Here is a 22,456-nt window from a genome sequence, read left to right on the forward strand (position 1 = left end):
AGGAGCACTGCAATACATAAGGCAAAGGCTAACAGTTATAAAAGAGGAAATAATAGTGGGAGATTTTAACACCTCACTTACACAAATGGACAGATCATCCAGACAGAAAATTAAAAAGGAAACACAAGCATTAAATGACCAATAGACCAGATAGATTTAATTGATATTTATAGGACATTCCACCCAAAAACAGCAGATTACACTTTCTTCTCAAGTGCACACAGAACATTCTGCAGGATAGATAACATCTTTGGTCATCAAACTAAGCCTCGAGAAATTTAAGAAAATTGAAATAATATCAAGCATCTTTTCAGATCACAATGCTATGAGATTAGAAATAAATTACAGGGAAGAAAATGTAAAAAAAAAAAAACACACACATGGAGGCTAAACAATACATTATTAAATAACTGAGAGATCAATGAAGAACTCAAAGAGGAAATCAAAAAATACCTAGAGACAAATGAGAACAAAAATGCGATGATCCAAAACCTATGGGATGCAGCAAAAGCAGTTCTAAGAGGGACATTTATAGCAATGCCTCAAGAAACATGAAAAATCTCAAGTAAACAGTCTAACATTACAATTAAAGAAACTAGATAAAGAAGAACAAACAAAACCGAAAGTTAGTAGAAGGAAAGAAATCATAAAGATCAGAGCAGAAATAAATGAAATAGAAACAAAGAAAACAATAGCAAAAATCAATAAAACTAAAAGCTGGTTCTTTGAGAAGATAAAAAGATTGATAAATCTTTAGCTAGACTCATGAAGAAAAAGAGGGAGAGGACTCAATAAAATTGGAAATGAAAAACGAGAAGTTGCAACAGACACTGAAGAAATACAAAGCATCATAAGAGACTATTACAAGCAACTCTATGCCAATAAAATGGATAACCTGGAAGAAATGGACAAATTCTTAGAAAGGTATAACCTTCCAAAACTGAACCAGGAAAAAATAGAAAATATGAACAGACAAATCACAAGTAATGAAACTGAAACTGATTTAAAATCTTCCAACAAAATCACTCCAGGACCAAATGGCTTCACAGGTGAATTCTATTAAACATTTAGAGAAAAGCTAATAGCCATTCTTCTCAAACTCTTCCAGAAAATTTCAAAGGAAGGAACACTCCCAAACTCATTCTATGAGGCCCCCGTCACCCTGACACCAAAACCAGACAACATTACTACAAAAAAAGAAAATTACAGACCAATATCACTGATGAATATACATGCAAAAATCCTCAACACATACTAGGAAACAGAATCCAACGACACATTAAAAGGATCATATACCATGATCAAGTGAGATTAATCCCAAGGATGCAAGCATTCTTCAATATATGTAAATCAATCAATGTGATATACTATATTAACAAATTGGAGAATAAAAACCATATGATAATCTCTATTGATGCAGAAAAAGCTTTTGACAAAATTCAACACCCATTTATGATAAAAACTCTCTAGAAAGTGGGCAGAGACGGAAACTACCTCAACATAATAAAGGCCATATACGACAAACCCATAGCAAACATCATTCTCAATGGTGGAAAACTGAAAGCATTTCCTCTATGATCAGGACCAAGACAAGGATGTCCACTCTCACCACTATTGTTCAACATAGTACGGAGGCTCTAGCCATGGCAATCAGAGAAATAAAAGAAATAAAAGTAATCCAGACTGGAAAAGAAGAATTAAAACTGTCACTGTTTGTAGATGACATGATACTATACATAGATAATCCTAAAGATGCGATCAGAAAACTACTAGAGCTAATCAATGAATTTGGTATATATCAGGATACAAAATTAATGCACAGAAATCTCTTGCATTCCTATACACTTACAGTGAAAGATCAGAAAGAGAAATTAAAGGAACAATCCCATTCACCATTGAAACAAAAAGAATAACATGCCTAGGAATAAACCTACCTAAGGAGGTCAAAGACCTGTACTCAGAAAACTATAAGACACTGATGAAATAAATCAAAGATGACACAAACAGATGGAGAGATATACCATGTTCTTGGTTTGGAAGAATCAATATTATGAAAATGACTATATTACCCAAAGCAATCTACAGATTCAGTGCAATCCCTATCATATTACCATTGGCATGTTTTACAGAACTAGAACAAAAAATCTTAAAATTTGTATGGAGACTCAAAAGACCCTAAGTAGCCAAAGCAATCTTGAGGGAAAGGAATTGAGCTGGAGGGATCAGACTCCCTGACTTCAGACTATACTATGAAGTTACATAATCAAGATAATATGATACTGGTGCAAAAAACAGAAATATAAATCAATGGAACAGGTTAGAAAGACCAGAGATAATCCTATGCACCTTTGGTCAACTAATCTATGACAAAGGAGGAAAGGATATACAGTGGAGAAAAGACAGTCTTTCAACAAGTGGTGCTGGAAAAACTGGACAGCTACATGTAAAAGAATGAAATTAGAACACTCCCTAATACCATACACAAAAATAAACTCCAAATGGATTAGAGACCTAAATGTAAGACCGGACACTATAAACTTTTAGAGGAAAACATAGGAAGAACACTCGATATAAATCACAGCAAGATCTTTTTTGACCCACTTTCCAGAGTAATGGAAGTAAAGGCAAAAATAAACAAATGGGACCTAATGAAACTTAAAAGCTTTTGCATAGCAAAGGAAATTATAAACAGGACTAAAAGACAACCCTCAGAATGGGAGAAAATATTTGCAAACCAGTCAACAGACAAAGGATTAATCTCCAAAATATATAAACAGCTCATGCAGCTCAATATTTAAAAAACAAACAACCCAATCAAAACATGGGTGGAAGACCTAAACAGACATTTCTCCAAAGAAGACATACAGATTGCCAAGAGGCACATGAAAAGCTGTTCAACATCACTAATTATTAGAGAAATGCAAATCAAAACTAAGTTAGGTATCACCTCACACCACTTAGAATGGGCATCATAAGAAAATCTTCAAACAACAAATGATGGAGAGGGTGTGGTGATAAAAGAAACCCTCTTGCACTGTTGGTGGGAATGTAAATTGATACAGCCACTATGGAGAACAGTATGGAGGTTCCTTAAAAGAACTAAAAGTAGAGTTACCATATGACGCAGCAATCCCACTACTGGGCATATACCCAGAGGAAACCATAATTCAAAAAGACACATGCACCCCAATATTCATTGCAACACTATTTTACAATAGCCAGGTCATGGAAGCAACCTAAATGCCCATCGACAGATGAATGGATAAAGAAGATGTGGAACATATATACAATGGAATATTACTCAGCCATAAAAAGGAACGAAATTGGGTCATTTTTAGAGATGTGGATGGACCTAGAGACTGTCATACAGAGTGAAGTAAGTCAGAAAGAGAAAAACAAATACTGTATACTAATGCATATATGTGGAATCTAGAAAAATGGTACAGGTAAACCAGTTTGCAAGGTAGAAATAGAGACACAGATGTAGAGAACAAACATATGGACACCAAGGGGGGAAGGTGGGGTGGGGGGAAGGTCATGGGATGAATCGGGAGACTGGGATTGACATATATACATTAACATGTATAAAACAGATAACTAATAAGAACCTGCTGTATAAAAAATAAAATAAAATTCAAAAATAAGAAACAAAACCTCTATGTTAAGGAAATATTTATTTGAATTTCAACAACAACCAAAAAAAAAATGTAGCAAAGTGTGTCTCATGTTGTCCATGTCCTAGTGCTAGAAAACATCCTCATACGTCTTGTGCATTAATAGTACTGGCCTTTCCTTCTTCTTGAGGGGTGAAGGGGGTTTTATTTTATTTTATTTTATTTTATTTTTTTTGCGGTACTCGGGCCTCTCACTGTTGTGGTCTCTCCCCTTGCGGAGCACAGGCTCCGGACGCGCAGGCTCAGCCGCCATGGCTCACGGGCCTAGCCGCTCCGCGGCATGTGGGATCTTCCCGGACCGGGGCACGAACCCGTGTCCCCTGCATCGGCAGGTGGACTCTCAACCACTGCACCACCAGGGAAGCCCGGGGGTTTTATTTTAATAGAATTTGGAAATGGTGTCAGAATCCAAGATTACATTACTATAGCAACAGAGAGTAATGGAAAGACTTAATGTCAAACAGATTCACTGTTGCCATAGTGACAATCAGTTGCCTTAACAAATATGTTTACTGCTACGTTCTGGTTCCATTTTTAAAATATGCTTATCTATATGAATGCTCCAAAAGGGGAGAAAAAGTCGAAATGATGAAAGACAGAGAGAAGCTCTTCAAGAGATGAAAGTAATTTGTTTCACTATCCATTATTTAATAAGAAGCCAGTCCACAAAAAGCCTACAGGGGAAATAGAAATAACCATTTCTGTTCAAATAAGTATCTTTTCTATTTGCAGTCAGAGAAATTGAAGCATGGAGTCTAAGGCATGTCTGTATTGTCATTTCATGCTATTTCAAATCATTTTTTTTCTGAGCTCATGAAAATAGGGAATTCTGCCACCTTGAAATGGAGGAGTTTTTAAGCAATAGCACCTGAGGACAGCACATGAATGCCAAGCAGCTGAACCTGAGGCAAGATCATTAAAACAAGCAATAATTTATTTTAGCCACTTTGACTATCTTTTCCTTTTCCTTTCAGCAGCCTCCTCCCCTTGCTGACAAAACATTCTCATTATAGTAACTCATCAAGGCCCTCCCCATCCCACAACTTCCTAGTGACCCCAATTTGTACCTTTCTCTACCTCTTCCCATAATTATTTCCACTAGACTAAAGCTAGGGAGGGCAGTGCTCACTCTTACCATTGAAAATGCAGTTCCTTTTTTTAAATCGGATTGTTTTTGTTTGTTTGTTTGTTTGTTTGTTTGCGGTACGTGGGCCTCTTACTGCTGTGGCCTCTCCCGTTGTGGGGCACAGGCTGCGGACACGCAGGCTCAGTGGCCATGGCTCACGGGCCCAGCCGCTCCACGGCATGTGGGGTCCTCCCGGACCAGGGCACGAACCCGTGTCCCCTGCATCGGCAGGCAGACTCTCAACCAACCACTGCGCCACCAGGGAAGCCCGGGTTTTTTGTATTTTTGATGTTGAGTTGTATGAGCTGTTTATATATGCTGGATTTTAACCCCAAATTGGTCATATAATTTGCAAATATTTTCTCTCATTCAGTAGGTTGTCTTTTCATTTTGTCAATGATTTCCTTTGCTATGCAAACGCCTTTAAGTTTAATTAGGTCCCATTTGTTTATTTTTGCTTTTATTTCCTTTGTTTTAGGAAACAGATCTGAATAGACATTTTTCCAAAGAGGAAATGCAGATGGGCAGAGACATATGAAAAGATGCTCAACATCACTAATTATTAGAGAAATGCAAATCAAAACTACTTTGAGATATCACCCCACACATGTCAGAATGGCTATCATCATAAAGAACACAAATAACAAATACTGGCAAGGATATAGAGAAAAGGGAACCCTTGTACACTGTTGGTAGGAATGTAAATTGGTACAGCCACTGTGGAAAACACTATGCAGGTTTCTCCAAAAACTAAAAATAGAACTCCCATATGACCCAGCAATTCCACTCCTGCATATATACCCCCTCAAAAAAGCCAAAAACACTAATTCAAAAAGATACATGCACCCCAATGTTCATAGCATCATTATTTACAATTGCCAAGATATGGAAGCAACCTAAGTGTCCATCAACAGATAAATGTATATATATACAATATTCAGCCATAAAAAAAGGAATGAAATTTTGCCATTTGCAGCAACATGGATGGACTTGGAGGGCATTATGTTAAGTGAAGTAAGTCAGACAGAGAAAGACAAATACTCTATGTTAGCACTCATATGTGGAATCTGAAAAAATAACAAACTACTGAATATAACAAAAAAAAAGAAGCAGACTCACAGATATAGAGAACAAACTAGTGGTTACTAGTGGAGAGAAGGAAGAGGGAAGTGACAAGATCGGGGTAAGGGAATAAGAGGTACAAACTATTAGGTATAAAATAAGCTACAAGGGTATATTGTAAAACACAGGGGATATAGCCAATATTTTATAAAACTATAAATGGAGTATAACATTTAAAAATGTTTAAAAACAAACAAAAAGTAACCTGTAAAATAAATAAATAAATATTTGTTTTAAAAAATGCAATTCCTAGTACAATGCCTGGCTCATAGTAGGGCACAATAAATATGAATTGAATGAATGAGCTTCCATCAAATGATATCCTTTGTTTTAGTTTTCTAAAATCTACTAGGTGACTGAAACACCAAATCCAAAGTTATATGTAAATAGACAGTAATGGCCTAATAGGTCACTTTTCTCAAAGTCTACTTTAGAAATGACTGGTATTTAAAGGTTAATTTTGGAGGTGGTTGTTGGGAAATCAAGATACATTTATTCTACAGAAGCAACATGTGAAATGGTAGTTAAGTTTCTGCATTGACCAGCAAAAATACATGTAATGCCAAATGTGCCTAAGCTATACAAATAATAGTCCCACTTCAATAATTTCTAACCCATTTGTAAAATTGTTTCAATTGTTCAAAGTTAACTTTCATTGTCATTTCAGAATTTCAGGAGTTTGTCTCCACCAGCAAATAATGGTAGTTCTGGCAACAGAAAACATTCTTAGGTATCAGTAATGTGCTGACTAACTATACTTCTGTAGTAGGCAGGGTAATTTCCCATGAAAGATGTCTACATCCTAACTCCCAGAACATATAAATATGTCACATGGATTTTCCACATGTGATTAAGGATCTTGAGTTGGAGAAATTATTCTATATTATTTTGGTGGGCCCAATTTAATCACAAAGTGTACTGATAAGTAAAAGGGAGGAAGAGAGTATCATAGTGATGCAGTGTGAGAAGACTTAACAAGACATTGCTGGGTTTGAAGAGAGAGTAAGGAATCATGAACCAAGGAATGTGGGCAGCCTCTAGAAGATGGAAAAAGCAAGGAAATGAATTTTAATCCACTGACTCCAATTTGGAATTCTGACATCCAGAACTACATGAGAATAAATTTGTGTTGTTTTAAGCCACCAAGTTTGTGTTCTTATTAAAGCAGCAATAGGAAATTAGTGCAACTTCCACATCTACATAAAGGAAATGAGCTCTCAGAGAGCAGTGGTTTTGAAATGCTTTTGATTTGGCCCACTTAAATTCCATTTAAAAAATTTTCCTTCACCCACTACAGCTATCCTTACTTTCCAGTGATCAAAAGAACTCTAATCATACTGAAAATGTACAAAGTAACAATAAAAATGAGAAATAGCAATCATTAAAAGACAAAAAATCAGCAAAAGTAAAAATTTTATGAATATATTAACAGCAATTAAAATCCACAACCAGATTAAACCAACACAGATAATTCAATAACAATTTTCCCTCCAGAAAACTTTGGGGATTCCAATGATCTGTATGTGCCCATACCCAAAGAGGAAGTTTGCAATGTTGTCAATAACTATGTGAAGTCAGACTCTCACTGAACTCATTATGTGGTAGTTTTACTTTATGAGCATCAAATTTTATTAACCCTTAATAACATACTAGGTAGTCTACTTGGAATTAGCCCTTATCTATATGAAAATTAGTCCTTATCCGTATGAATAGGGCTTTTGAAATGGACCCTTAAGAACGAAAAATCAGCCCTTGATTTGGAACATCTCTAAGACAAACAGTAGGAGATCAAACTTTGACAATTCTTCCTGCAACTTTTGTATAACGTATTAGAGAGGAAATACTTGTTGTGTTCATAAGATAAGGAACTGTGAAAAGGGGTTGAAAGAAGGTGAAAGAAAATAATTTCAAAATTTGAGAGATGATCCCATTCATTATGTAAGTCATTAAAAATTGATTCTTTTTCTTGGAACACTTTGGTTTAAACTTTTATTTTTCATTCATCTATTAATGTTTCATAATGTATATCTAGAATATAAGGGATATGATATTATCACAACTTAATCTAGGTTTAACAATTAACAATTATTACAGTTTAATCCAGGTAACAGAGTTACCCTACCAGACAAAAATAATTTGGTTGTTATATTTTGAAAAATCTCCATAGAAAACTGATAGCAGATGTTCCAGATATTAAGATGGGAGCCACTGAATCACAAGAGTGAAAGGGTCTCTACAGGTGACCAGCTTCAAATAATTTAATAAATGTTTGAATCTCATCTATCCAGCACCACTAAGAACTTTCTACTGAAACAATCCCAATTCCTTTAATTAATTTTCAGAACAGGATTCCAAGCCTCGCCACACCTTGGTCCTTTAGAATACTTCTAGTATTCTTTTTTAAAATGTGATATGCAATATTCTAGATATAAAATGGGATCTCCCCATAGCAGATCAAACCATAATTTTCCTTGTTAATGAAGGCTAATATTACATTGACTGTTTATTTTGATTGCCACATTTATTCATTCAACAAAAATATATTGGGAATCTACTATGTGTACAAAACAATAAAAAAAAAATTCCTGCTCTCATTGAATTTATACTATATGACCTATATCACTGACTTATAAATGTATGAGTCCTAAATTCATTTTGAATTTATTTTAAATCTATCCATCCAGGTTCCTGCCAGCTTCACACCACTTTTAATCCACTGATTGTCCATGAGATGTTTGCTTCTGCTCTATTCCGAAAATTTTCTTCAAGTTTTCATAACTTAACATGTGTAAGAGTTGCCATTCTTTCAAAATAAACAGATCTTTAAATGAAAATATTTTATTCACTTTTTACACTTATCATTTAACTCAAAATTATTTACTATTTCCTTTCCTCTTGAAAAAACGGGAGAGGCCACAGCAGTGAGAGGCACGCATACCGCAAAAAAAACCCAAAAAACAAAAAACAAAAAAAAACCTCTACCCCTCATCCTGCTCCCTATTGTTCTTTTTTATACCAACATCTCATTTATAACTTCTGAGTTTTTACAAGGTAATTTTTACTTTGTTTTCTTATCACTAACAAGCTCTTTATCCTGCCTCTATCTTTTATCTGGGATTTTATACATGTGGGGATTTTTGTCTCTTTGTATTGTTTGCCTAGGGAGAAAAAGGGGGTGAGGGAAGGTGAGGAGTCTATGTGTTTTTAGGCTGTGCTACATTCTAATGAATATGTGGATTCCTGTCTTTTTAGTAGGAAGGTAGGTAATAGTATTAATGAAACAAAATTCATATTTTATGGCAAGACAAGAAAAATTTAAACATAAACTTTTCTCTCAGCCCATTTGGGCCTCCTCCCTCCTCTTTAGTGAGCACTGTACATGTGCATTATTCATTAACCAGACCTTAGAAGACACAGGAATGCCTGCTCTACTGAAAAGAGCAATTTTTCTCCTGGCACCAGCAAGGTAGCTCCTTAGGAGATAACATTCCTTTCTCAATCCTGTAAAGGGTCACGATGACCCCACTACTCTCCTTGTATGTGCAGATCTGGACTATGTAAACTGTCAGTATGTTACTTTGATGTATAATCCTTTTCTCAAAATGTATGTAACTGTTGCTTTGAACTCTAGTGGGTAGAACAGTCCTAAGAGCTTTCTGAAAGACTGTCTGCTGAATTATAATCCTCAGGTTGACTACAATAAAATTCTTTATTTCTTTTTTAGGTTGACTATTATTTAATTTTTCATCGACAATATCTTGGACAAGCATTGAAAGTTGGTGAGAAGATTAGACAGGACAGTAAAGTATGCCTGACAAGAAAAAAAAAATCTTCAGTGACAATACAGGAGGGGTTTAAGTGAGAAATGGGGAAAGAACAGCAGGCAGAGTTGGAGCTCTGGTGGCTGGTAGGTGTCAGTATCACAGCAACACAAGGATTTACAGTAGAGGCTGTGTTAAAAGTAGTCTTGAGCCATTTATCTAAGAATAATTAAATCAGCTTGGTGCAAAATACTGTACAATCCATGGTGGTATTAGAAATTTACTAGATGGGTATATTTAAATGCAAGTTTAAAACCATATGCATTTATTGAATCTGTTTTGTTGTTTTCCTATGGAGCAGTTTGGTGTGGTGGAGACATCACTGAATAGAGATTAAAAGAATCTGAGTTTATGGAAGATTATATGTTCCAGAGACGACCACAACAATATCTCCCACCCTCCACATTCTTCTACAATGTGACCTTATCACTCCCTCATTAAGAGAGGGAGTCTATTTGTCCTCCTCCTTGAATCTGGGCAGGTCCTGTGACTACCTTGACCAAAACCAAAACAAACAAAAATCTCCAACCACAACAATAAGAAAACCAGCAGAAGCAGTGTTTTCATGCCAGTTCCAGCCATAACCGTTAACCGGCATGGTAGCTTCCACTTCTGCCTCTTGCAAGGCAGCCACCATATAAGAAGTGTGACCACCCTGATACTACTAAGTGTGTAAGAAATCCATACATGGAGAGGTCCTGGAGGATAAAATGTGATGTGGAGATGGAAACACACCATGAAGCACTGAGGTGGCAGACATGTATATGAAGAAACCATTTGGAAGTTGAATCCTCACCTGCTGGCCCAGCTGATGCTTCACAGATCAGAAACAAACCACAAGCCAAACACTTCTGAAATTCCTCATCCACAAAATGGGAGGGGGGTGGCAGATGCAATGGTGGTTCTAAACCGGTAAATTTGGGGATGTTTTGTTACATAGCAATAGATAAAGAAAATAGGGTCTTATTCCATTTGTCTTTTAATAATCCAGTGAATGAAGAGGTCCACCTCTAGAAGACGGGAACACCAATCCTTGTCTATCTACCTCATATACTTGCCTTGATGTTCAAAGAAGATAAATAGGTGAAAGTGTTGAGGAGGCAAGATATTATTATTGTTCCATGAGAAATGTCTATGTGTCTGTATTACTAATTTGTGTTTGCCCATGTATGTATGTTTTCATTACCTCATGATTGTTCTTTCCAATTATAAGCTGAGATATTTGAGATTTGGTCACTGTATTCCCTTTGTGGTAGTTTTCAATTTTTAGGTGGAATACCTCTAATTAAACATAGAAATTATCCTATGTTATTTTAATAACAATCTTTTAAGCAATATTAGCATTTTTCTTTCCAAATATACATTTTTGTTCTATATGATTAGAAAGCATACTACATTTTTAAGTTATCAAACTAATTTTCTAATTGTTTGACTGAGTCACAAAGCCTTAAAGGAATTCTATGGTTCATTGTTTCTTGACTAAGGTAATTTGAAAGAGGAAATAAAAATCAATTGTGCTTCTCTGAATAATAGAAAAGCAAATGAGAAATCCAAGTAGCAATAGAATTGTATTGGCTGTTTTTCTTTCTATAGAGCAAGCATATTTCTAATTTATAGTCAGCTGAGTGACTGAATCTGTAGAATTGGTCAATAGTATTTCAATCATTCTCAAACTTTGAGACATTTTAGTTAATGACAGAAAGGCTTGCTTTTCAATAATTCAGATGGATAATAACCTTATAATGTTGAACAAAGGTTAAATTTTTTCTAGTAATAAAGTAGAAACATTGATCAAATAAAGTTTCAGAACTATGCTACTTCCAACTATGGGGTCTTGGAATTAAGTGTTCTAGTCAATTTAATAATCTGGTCAATAAAAACTTTTATAGAGAGGCAATGTGTTTTCAAAAAATAGTTCTAGGTCCTATCCTGAGCTGCTCATCTTACTAGTTGTGTGTCTTCAGACAAGGTATACAACTATCTACACCTCAGTTTACTCATCTTTTAACTCATAAAATGGAGATTATGATATCTATATGATTAGAGTGTGATGAATAAGAAATGTATATAGAGTACCTATTATTATTCTTTATGTCTAGAAGTTTTCATTGGAATTTGCTGTTTGATATATATCTTGGAGGCAGGACTGGGCATTTTGCTGCCTATATCACTAATATCAGGCTTGTCACTTCTATAACTACTGCTATCACCCTTTACTCCCACTACTTTTTGTTGCTCATGATGGATCAGAGGCAGACCCTCTCTTCACCAGAGGGTCCTGAAAAGGATAACCTCATATTTTAACTTTCCTTATAGTCCTTTTTTTCTATATAAGCTTCCCTTGAGCTTGGTTAGTGGAAACTTGAATCCTGCCCACAGTCAGTCACAGTGCCAGAAGAGCTCCCAGAGGTTAGGGCAGCCATTGTTGTTTCCCTCTACTCCACCCCACAAACACACAACATATTTCTTTGAGACTCTTAATTTTAGTGTCTATTTGACAGTCCCACAGTCTATAGGTGCAGGGAAAAGGACTCCCCTGACTTACCCCTTTTCATTCTGAAATTTCCAGTAGATACAATCTTTCTCCTAAGGCCTTAGGGACATCACATTTAAAGGTTTCTGATTGCCTGTAGATGGTTTTCTGTATGGCAATTCCTCTTTTAGCACTTGCTACTCCAACTAGAGAATCATCTACTATATCAAGTTATAGAACAGGGCTTGCCTTGAGAGTACTATATTGCTGTGCTTAAGGTCTTATACAGCCTAAGGGACTGAATAAGAAGTGTCTTCTTTGATTTGCCTTTCTAACATGGTTTAAAAGGAATGAGAATAAAAAGGGAAAGAAAGAAAACAGTGCCCTGAGTTTATTCCATTTATGAAAAATATTTCAGCAAGCAGGCCACACAAATTTTCATTAAAAAATTAGATCAATACAGTAATCAAACAAAAATCCACTAAGCTTTGAAACAGCAGAGCTACACATCTATGTTGTCTTTGCATTTAGTTGTTAAGGGATAAAATATTCAGAGGAAAGATGAAGTGAGTCCTTGGTTTTAAATAGATTTAACCTTGCAAATACCATTTGTATATGCAGCCTCTACTACTAGAAAGACATGATGGTCAAAAGTGCAATTTACTTTACCAAAATATCAGAACAAAACATTAAATAATGTTTTTGAGAATCCTGAAATATTATCATTAAATGTTTAATAAGCACCCACAGGATGGACTGTACTCTGTTAGGTACTTTGGGACCTCTTTAATTTTAATTAGAGCAGTTCTTGTCCTCAGAAACTTTATTTTTTAGTTTTTTATTAATTTTTATTGGAGTATAGTTGCTTTACAATGTTGTGTTAGTTTCTGCTGTACAGCAAAGTGAATTAGCAATTAGCAATATATATATATATATATATATATATATATATATATATATCTCCCATCTTTTTTTTTGGATTTCCTTCCCATTTAGGTAACCACAGAGCACTGAGTAGAGTTCTCTGTGGCATACAGTAGGTTCTCATTAATTATCTATTTTATACATAATAGTGTATATATGTCAGTCCCAATCCCCCAATTCATCCCCCCTTCCCCCCCCCTTGGAATCCACGTTTGTTCTCTACGTCTGTGTCTCTCTTTCTGCCTTGCAAATAAGTTCATCTGTATCATTTTTCTAGATTCTACATATAAGCAATATTATACGATATTTGTTTTTCTCTTTCTGACTTACTTCACTCTGTATGACAGTCTCTAGGTCCATCCGTGTCTCTGCAAATGGCACAATTTCATTCCTTTTAATGGCTGAGTAATATTCCATTGTATATATGTACCACATCTTCTTTATCCATTCCTTTGTCAATGGACATTTATGTTGCTTCCATGTCCTGGCTATTGTAAATAGTGTTGCAATGCACATTAGGGTGCATGTATCTTTCTGAATTATGATTTTCTCTGGGTATATGTCCAGGAGTGGGATTGCTGGGTCATATGGTAGTTCTATTTTTAGGTTTTTTAAGGAATGTCCATGCTGTATCAGTTTACATTCCCAACAGCAGTGTAAGAGGGTTCCCTTTTCTCCACACCCTCTCCAGCATTTATTGTTTCTAGATTTTTTGATGATGGCCATTCTGACCAGTGTGAGGTGATACCTTATTGTAGTTTTGATTTTCATTTCTCTAATAATTAGTGATGTTGAGCATCTCTTCATGTGTTTGCTGGCCATCTATATGTCTTCTTTGAAGAAATGTCTATTTAGGTCTTCCACCCATTTTTTGACTGGGTTGTTTTTTTGATGTTGACCTGCATGAGCTGCTTGTATATTTTGGAGATTAATCTTTTGTCAATTACTTCATTTGCAAATATTTTCTCCCATTCTAGCTCTCAGAAATTTTAGGATGAAATAAGGAAAGAAGCAGGTAAACATTAAGTATAGTGTATATTGATTTATGTAATATTAAGTAATTGTTAGATCACTGAGCAAAGCTACCATTTTAAAATTGTGCTATGTCATCCTGTTCTCTTTAACTTTAAATCCATACCCTAAGCTAAAAAGCCACAGAATTATATTTGTAAATAAATATACAACTTAAATTTCAAAATTGGAGTATCAATAATAAAAACTAACCATCATATGGTGCTATTATAGGCCTAGCACTATTCAATGGGTTCTATAAATGTTAACACACTGAATTCTCACAATGATCCTGTGATGATGAACTACTAATATTTTCATCTTTCAGAGAAAGAAACTGAGTCACTAAGATGCTAAATAGCTTAGTGATTGAGCCCTCTGGCTCCCTAAACCAAATTCCTAGTGAAGAGAATTAAGAGTGAAAGAGGAATGACTTGTTCAAATAAAAATAATTCCACATTGCAAAATTGATGTTTAAATCCCTCAAATATTCACAAACACAAGACAACTAAATGTATAAGACAAAAAACATTAGTTTAAGAAAACTATGAATTTTGAAAATAAAGAAATTATAGGCATTTTTCTGATGAAATACCTACTTCAAGCCATTATGGACTAATATGCTAGAAGGAGTTAGTTTATGTAACAGATTTATTTCAAAATGGGATATAGGTAAGAAAAATAAGATAAGGAGGGAAGACTAGTAGAGGGAGAAAGGGTAATTAACCTTTCTTGACAATTTGACCTGGAACTGGCGTTAAGATATGATTTACCTTAAGAAAATAAATTTGTCACCTGGAGCAGTTAATGTTGATTATCAAACTGTTCTATAATGTATTTAAATTTTTTTTTGCATTGGTTCTGACACTGATACAGGTAAACTATGCAGTTTCTAAAACTTCATTTAGTTATTCAGTAAATATCTGTTAGGCACCGATGATGTACCAGGTATTAGGTACTTGAGATATATCAGTGAAACAATAGACAAAGAACCCTGGCCTTAACAGAAATTAAAGCCTATTAGAGGGAGATATAAAATATAACTATATAGTATGTTAGAAGTTGAGCAGTGCCATGGGTAAAGGAAGAGCAGAGTGTGAGGGGTTGGAGGCTTTAGGGGAAGTGGGATGGTTGTAGGTTTAAACAGAGTATTAGAATAAGTGTTATTGAGAAGGTGACATTTGAACTTAGCTTTGAAGGTGGAGAGGGATTTAGCCATACAGAAAGCTGGGGGAAGAATATTCCAACCAAAGGAAACAGCCAGTGTAAAAGCCCTCAGGAGGAACTACCCGTGGTGAGTGAGTGAAGGGGAGAATAGTAAGAGAGGAGGTCAGAAAGATAAGAGGGAACAGGCCCACTGTATGGGCTTTGGTTTTCTTAGAGAAATTTGGAGCCATTGGAAGGTTTTGGGCAGGAAAATGAGATGATCTGATCTATATTTATCTTAATGATGTCACTCTGGATGTTGTATTGGGAACAGATTGCAGGGGTGGAAGAGTGGAAGCAGAGAGAATAATCAAGAGGCTATTACAATAATCCATATCGGATATGATTGTGGCCCAGGTAGAAGCAGAAGAAGTGGTAATTCTGGTTATTTTCCGAAGGGAGAGCCTACAAGAATTCCTGATGGATGGGACATAGGGTGTGAACAAGAAAAGTTGAAGATGTCAACAAAACATTTGGTCTGAGGAATGAGCAGCAAAGAAGGTGGAGTAGAAAGACCCTGAGCTCACCTCCTCCCATGAGTATACCAAGATCACAAAAAGGTGCAGAACAACCATCAATGAAAGAGACTGAAACTTACCAGAAAAGATCTACAACTAAAGACATAAAGAAAGAACAATGAAACAGGTAGGAGGTGTGGACTTGTGATATGATCAAATCCCATAAACCGCAGGTGGGCAACCCACAAATTAGAGAACAGTTAATTGCAGACGTTCTCCCATAGGAATAAGAGTTCTTAGGCCCATATCAGGCTCCCTATCTTGAGAGTCCAGCACCAGGAAGAGGAGACCCAAGAGCATATGGCTTTGAAGGCAAGTGGGGCTTAATTGCAGGCACTCCAAGGGACTGAGGGAAAGAGAGACTTCACTCTTAAAGAATGCCCATGAAATCTCACCTACACAGGAACCAAGAGCAAAAGCAGTAATTTGGTGGGAACCTGGATCAGAGCTACCTGCTACAGTTGGAGGGTCTCCTGGGGAGTCTGTGGCTCACCCTGGGGACATAGACACTGGTGAGGGACATATTAGGGAGTATTTATCTGTGTGAAACCTCCTGGTGGCTGACATACTGGGTCATTAGCACCAAAACCTAGCCACATCCAACAGCCTGTAGCCTCCAGTGCTGGGACGCCTCAGGCAAAACAACTATCTGGGTGGGGACACAACTACACCCATCAGCAGACAGGCTGCCTAAAGATGTTCTGAGCCAACAGCCACCTCAGGACATGACCTTAGACACAGCCCTGCCCACCAGAGGGCCAAGGCCAAACTCCACCCACCAGTGGGCAGACACTGACCCCTCTAACCAGGAACATGCACAAGCATCTAGAACAGCCCTGCCCACCAGGGGGCAGACACCAGAAGTAAGAAAAGTACAATCCCACAGCCTGCAGAACACAAAGCAGGCCAGAAGCTACCCTGGAAAGAGCTGGTCCCTGGCTCATGTGTGAAAACAGGGAGTGTACTGCTGTGACACATAGGATCTCCTACAAAGAACAACTTCTCCAAGGTTGAGAAATGTAACTAACCTACCACATACATAAAAATGCAAACAGCAACTTGGATAACATGAGGTGGCAGAGGACTATGTTCCAGATGAAAGAGCAAGATAAAACCTCAGAAGGAGAACTAAGTGTCTACCCAAGAAAGCATAATGATCACAAAGATGATCAAAGAACTCAGGAGGAGAATGGATGGACAGAGTGGGAAGTTAGAAGTTTTTAACAATGAGTTAGAAAATATAAGTAGCAACCAAACAGAGTTGAAGAACACAATAACTGGAATGAAAAATACACTAGAAGGAATCAGTAATAGACTAAATGATGTAGAAAAACGGATCATTGAGCTGGAAGACAGAGTAGTGGAAATCACTACTGCAGAACAGAAAAAAGAAAAACGAATGAAAGAAAGGAGGACAGTTTAAGAGACCTCTGGGACAACATCAAGCACACTAATATTTGCATTATAGGGGTCCCAGAAAGAGAAGAGAGAGAGAAAGGGCCTGGGAAAATATTTGAATAGATAATAGCTGAAAACGTCCCTAATATGGGAAACGAAACAGTCACCCAAGTCTGGGAAGTGCAGAGAATCCCATACAGGATTAATTCAAAGAGGGACATCCCAAGGCACCTTATAATCAAAATGATGAAAATTAAAGATAAAGAGAGACTATTAAATGCAACAAGGGAAAAACAACAAATAACATACAAGGGAACTCCATAAGGCTATCAGCTGATTTTTCAGCAGAAACTCTGCAGGCCAGAAGTGAATGGTATAGTATATTTAAAGAGATGAAAGGGAAGACCTACAACCAAGAACACTCTATCCAGCAAGGCTCTCCTACAGATTTGATGGAGAAATCAAAAGCTTTACAGACAAGCAAAAGCTAAAAGATTTCAGCACCACTAAACCACCTTTACAAAAAATATTAAAGGAAATATTCAATGTGAAAAAGAAAAGGTCACAACTAGAAAGAAGAAAATTATGGAATGAAAAAGCTCACCAGTAAAGGCAAACATACAGTAAAGGTAGGGAATCATCCACACACAAACTAGTAGGGAGCTTAAAACACAAAAGTAGTAAACTCATCTGTATCCACAATAGGTAGCTAAGGGATACACAAAATAATAAGATGTAATTATGATATCAAAAACAGTAATCATGAGTGGAGGAGAGTACAAATGGAGTATATTTAAAATGCCTTTGAAATTAAGAGATCAGCAATTTAACACAATCACGTATGTGTGTATATATATATATATATGTGTGCATATATATATATACATATATATGTATGTATGTGTATATATATAGATAGAAAGATAGATAGATAGATAGATAGATAGATAGACTCTTATACTGAAACCTCATGGTAACCACAAGACAAATATCTATGGTAGATATACACACAAAAAAGAAAAAGGAATCCAGACATAACACTAAAGATAGTCATCAAATCAAAAGAAAAGAGAACAAAAATACAAATAGGAACAAAAGTCCTACAAAAACAAATCCAAAACAATTAACAAAATGGTGATAAGAACACACGTATCAATAGTTAAATGTAAATGGACTAATTGCTTCGACCAAAAGACATAGACAGGTTGAATGGATACAAAAACAAGACCTGTATATATGTTGCCTACAAGAGACTGATTTCAGATCTAGAGACACATACAGAATGAAAGCGAGGGGTTGGAAAAAGTTATTTGTGCAAATGGAAATCAAAAGTAGGCCAGAGTAGCAATATTTAATCAAACAAAATAGACTTTAAAATACAGACTGTTACAAGACACAAAGAAGGACACTACATAATGAGTAAAGGATCAACCCAAGAAGAAGATATAACAATTATAAATATTCATGCAACATAGGAGCATCCCCATATATAAGGCAAATGTTAACAGACATAAAGGAGAAATCAACAGTAACACAATAATATTGGGGTATTTCAACACTCCACTTACGTCAATGGACAGGTCATCCAGACAGAAAATAAATAAGGAAACACAGGCCTTAATGCACACTTTAGACCAGATGGACTTAATTGGTATTTATAGAGCATTCCATCTGAAAGCAGCAGAACACACATCCTTTTCAACTGCACATGGAACATTCTCACAGATAGATCACATGTTGGACCACTAAGCAAGCCTCAGGAAATTTAAGAAAATTTAAGTCATATCAAACATCTTTTCTGATCTTAACGGTATGAGGCTAGAAACCAACTACAAGAAAAAACTGAAAAAAACAAACACGTGGAGGCTAAACAGTATGCTACTAAACAACCAATGGATCACTGAAGAAATCAAAGAAGAACTCAAAACATACCTAGAGACAAATGAAAACAAAAACAAGACAATCCAAAACATACGGGATGCAGCAAAAGCATTTCTGAGAGGGAAGCTTATAGAGATACAAGCTTACCTCAGGAAACTAGAAAAATCTCAAATAAACAACCTAAACTTACACTTAAAGCAACTAGAGAAAGAAGAACAAAAAAACCCCCAAAGTTCATAAAGATCAGAGACATAATAAATGAAATAGAGACTAAGGCAACAATAGAAAAGATCAATGAAACTAAAAGCTGGCTCTTTGAAAAGATAAACAAAATTGATAAACCATAGGGCAGACACATCAAGAAAAAAAGGGAGAAGGCCCAGATGAATACAATTAGAAATGAAAAAGGAGAAGGGACAACCAACACCCCAGAAATACAAGGGATCATAAGAGACTACTATGAGCAACTATACACCAAAAAAATGGACAACCTAGAAGAAATGGACAAATTCTTAGATAGGTACAATCTCTTAAGACTGAAACAGGAAGAAATAGAAAATATGAACAGACCAATTGCCAGTACTGCAATTGTATCAGTAATTTAGAAACTACCAACAAAAAAAAGTCCAGGACCAGATGGCTTCACAGGTGAATTCTACCAAACATTTATAGAAGAGTTAAAACCTATCCTTCTGAAAATATTCCAAAAAAAATGCACATGAAGGAACACATCTGAACTCATTCCATGAGGCCCCCATCTTCTTGATACCAAAACCAGACAAAGATAAACACAAAATAGAAAATTCCAGGCCAGTTGGTACAAAAATCCTCAACAAAATACTAGCAAATCAAATCCAACAATACATTAAAAGGATCACACACCATGATCCAGTGGTATTTATCCCAGGGGTGCAAGGATTTTTCAATATCTGCAAATTAATACACCACATTAACAAATTGAAGAATAAAAACAATTTGATCATCTAGATAGATGCAGAAAAAGGTTTTGATAAAATTCAACATCCACTTATGATAAGAACTTCAGAAAATGGGCATAGAGGGAACATACCTCAGCATAAAAAAGGTCATATATGACAAACCCAATGCTAACATCATACTCAGGGATGAAAAGCTGAAAGCATTCACTCTAAGGTCAGGAATAAGACAAAGATGCCCACCCTCGCCACTTTTATTCAACATAGATTCAGAAGTCCTAGCTACAGCAATCAGAGAGGAAGAACAAATAAAAAGAATCCATATTGGAAAGGAAGAAGTAAAACTATCACGGTTAGAGCAAAAAATTTTACAGTTTGCATGGAAACACAGAAGACCACAAATAGCCAAAGCAATCTTGAGAAAGGAAATCAGACCTGGAGGAATCAGACTCCCTGACTTCAGACTATAGTACAAAGCTACAGTAATCAAAATGGTATGGTACTGGCACAGAAACAGAAATATAGATCAGTGGAACAGGATAGAAAGCCCAGAGATAAACCCACGCACTTATGGATACCTAATCTATGACGGATGAGGCAAGAATATACAATGGAGAAAAGACAGTCTCTTCAATAAGCAGTACTGGGAAAATTGGACAGCTAAATGTAAAAGAATGAAATTACAACATTCTCTAATACCATATACAAAAACAAACTCAAAATGGATTAAAAACCTAACTGTAAGCCTGGGTACTATAAAACTCTTAAAGGAAAACATAGGAAGAATACTCTTTGACAAAAATCACAGCAAGATCTTTCATGATCCACCTCCTGGGGAAACAAAAACATAAATAAACAAATTGGTCCTAATTAAACTTCAAAGCTTTTATACAGCAAAGGAAACCACAAACAAAAGAAAACCACAGCCCATAGAATGGGAGAAAATATTTGCAAATGAAGCAACTGAAAATGGATTAATCTTCAAAATATGAAAACAGGTCATGCAGCTCAATATCGAAAAAACCAACAACCCAATAAAAAATGGGTGGAAGATCTAAATAGACATTTTTCCAAAGAAGACAAACAGATGGCTAAAAAGCACATGATAAGCTGTTCAATATCGCTAATTACTAGAGAAATGCAAATCAAAACTACAATGAGGTAACACCTCACACTGTTCAAAACAGCTATCATCAAAATGTCTACAAATGGGGCTTCCCTGGTGGCACAGTGGTTGAGAGTCCGCCTGCCGATGCAGGGGACATGGGTTCGTGCCCCGGTCTGGGAAGATCCCACATGCCGCGGAGTGGCTGGGCCCGTGAGCCATGGCTGCTGAGCCTGCGCGTCTGAAGCCTGTGCACTGCAACGGGAGAGGTCACAACAGTGAGAGGCCCACGTACCCCACCCCCCAAAAAATGTCTACAAATGATAAATGCTGACGAGGGTGTGGAGAAAAGGGAACCCTCCTACACTGTTGGTTGGAATGTAAACTGGTACAGCCACTATGGAGGACAGTATGGAGGTTCCTTTAAAAACTGAAAACAGAGGTACCATATCATCCAGCAATCCCACTCCTGTGCATATATCTGGAGAAAACCATAATTCGAAAAGGTACATGCACCTCAGTTTCATTGCAGCACTATTTACAATAGCCACGATGTGGAAGCAACCTAAATGTCCATCGACAGAGGAATGGATAAAGAAGATGTGGTACATATATACAATGGACTCTTACTCAGCCATGAAAAAGAATGAAATAATGCCATTTGCAGCAATACGGGTGGGCCTAGAGATTGTCATACTGAGTGAAGTAAGTCAGACAGTGAAAGGCAAATATCATATGATATCACAATGGTACAAATGAACTATTTACAAATCAGAAACAGAGTCACAGATGTAGAGAACAAACTTACGGTTACCAGTGGGGGAAAGAAGGGGAGGGATAAATTGGGAGATTGGGATTGATATATACACACTACTATATATGAAATATTGAATAGATAACTAATAAGGACCTACTGTATAGCATAGGGAACTCTACTCAATACTGTAATGGCCTATATGGGAAAAGAACCTAAAATTGAGTGGATATATGTATATATATAACAGATTTACTTTGCTGTACACCTGACACTAACACAACATTGTAAATCAACTATAGTCCAATAAAAATTAAAAACAAAACAAAACAAAACAAAGGAGGGTGGGGAGACAGGCAAATTAGTAGGTAGGTGTGTAGATAATCCTTACTTCACTGTTCATTGTTCATTCCAGTTCATGTCTCCTCCAATCTTTATGCTAAATGTTTAGTATTTTCGGAAGGCATTGTGAATGTGAGCAAATTGAGGATTCAGGGAGGGGAAGGGG

This window comes from Hyperoodon ampullatus, assembly GCF_949752795.1.
Source record: "Hyperoodon ampullatus genome assembly, chromosome: 7".
NCBI classification, from domain to species: Eukaryota; Metazoa; Chordata; class Mammalia; order Artiodactyla; family Ziphiidae; genus Hyperoodon; species Hyperoodon ampullatus.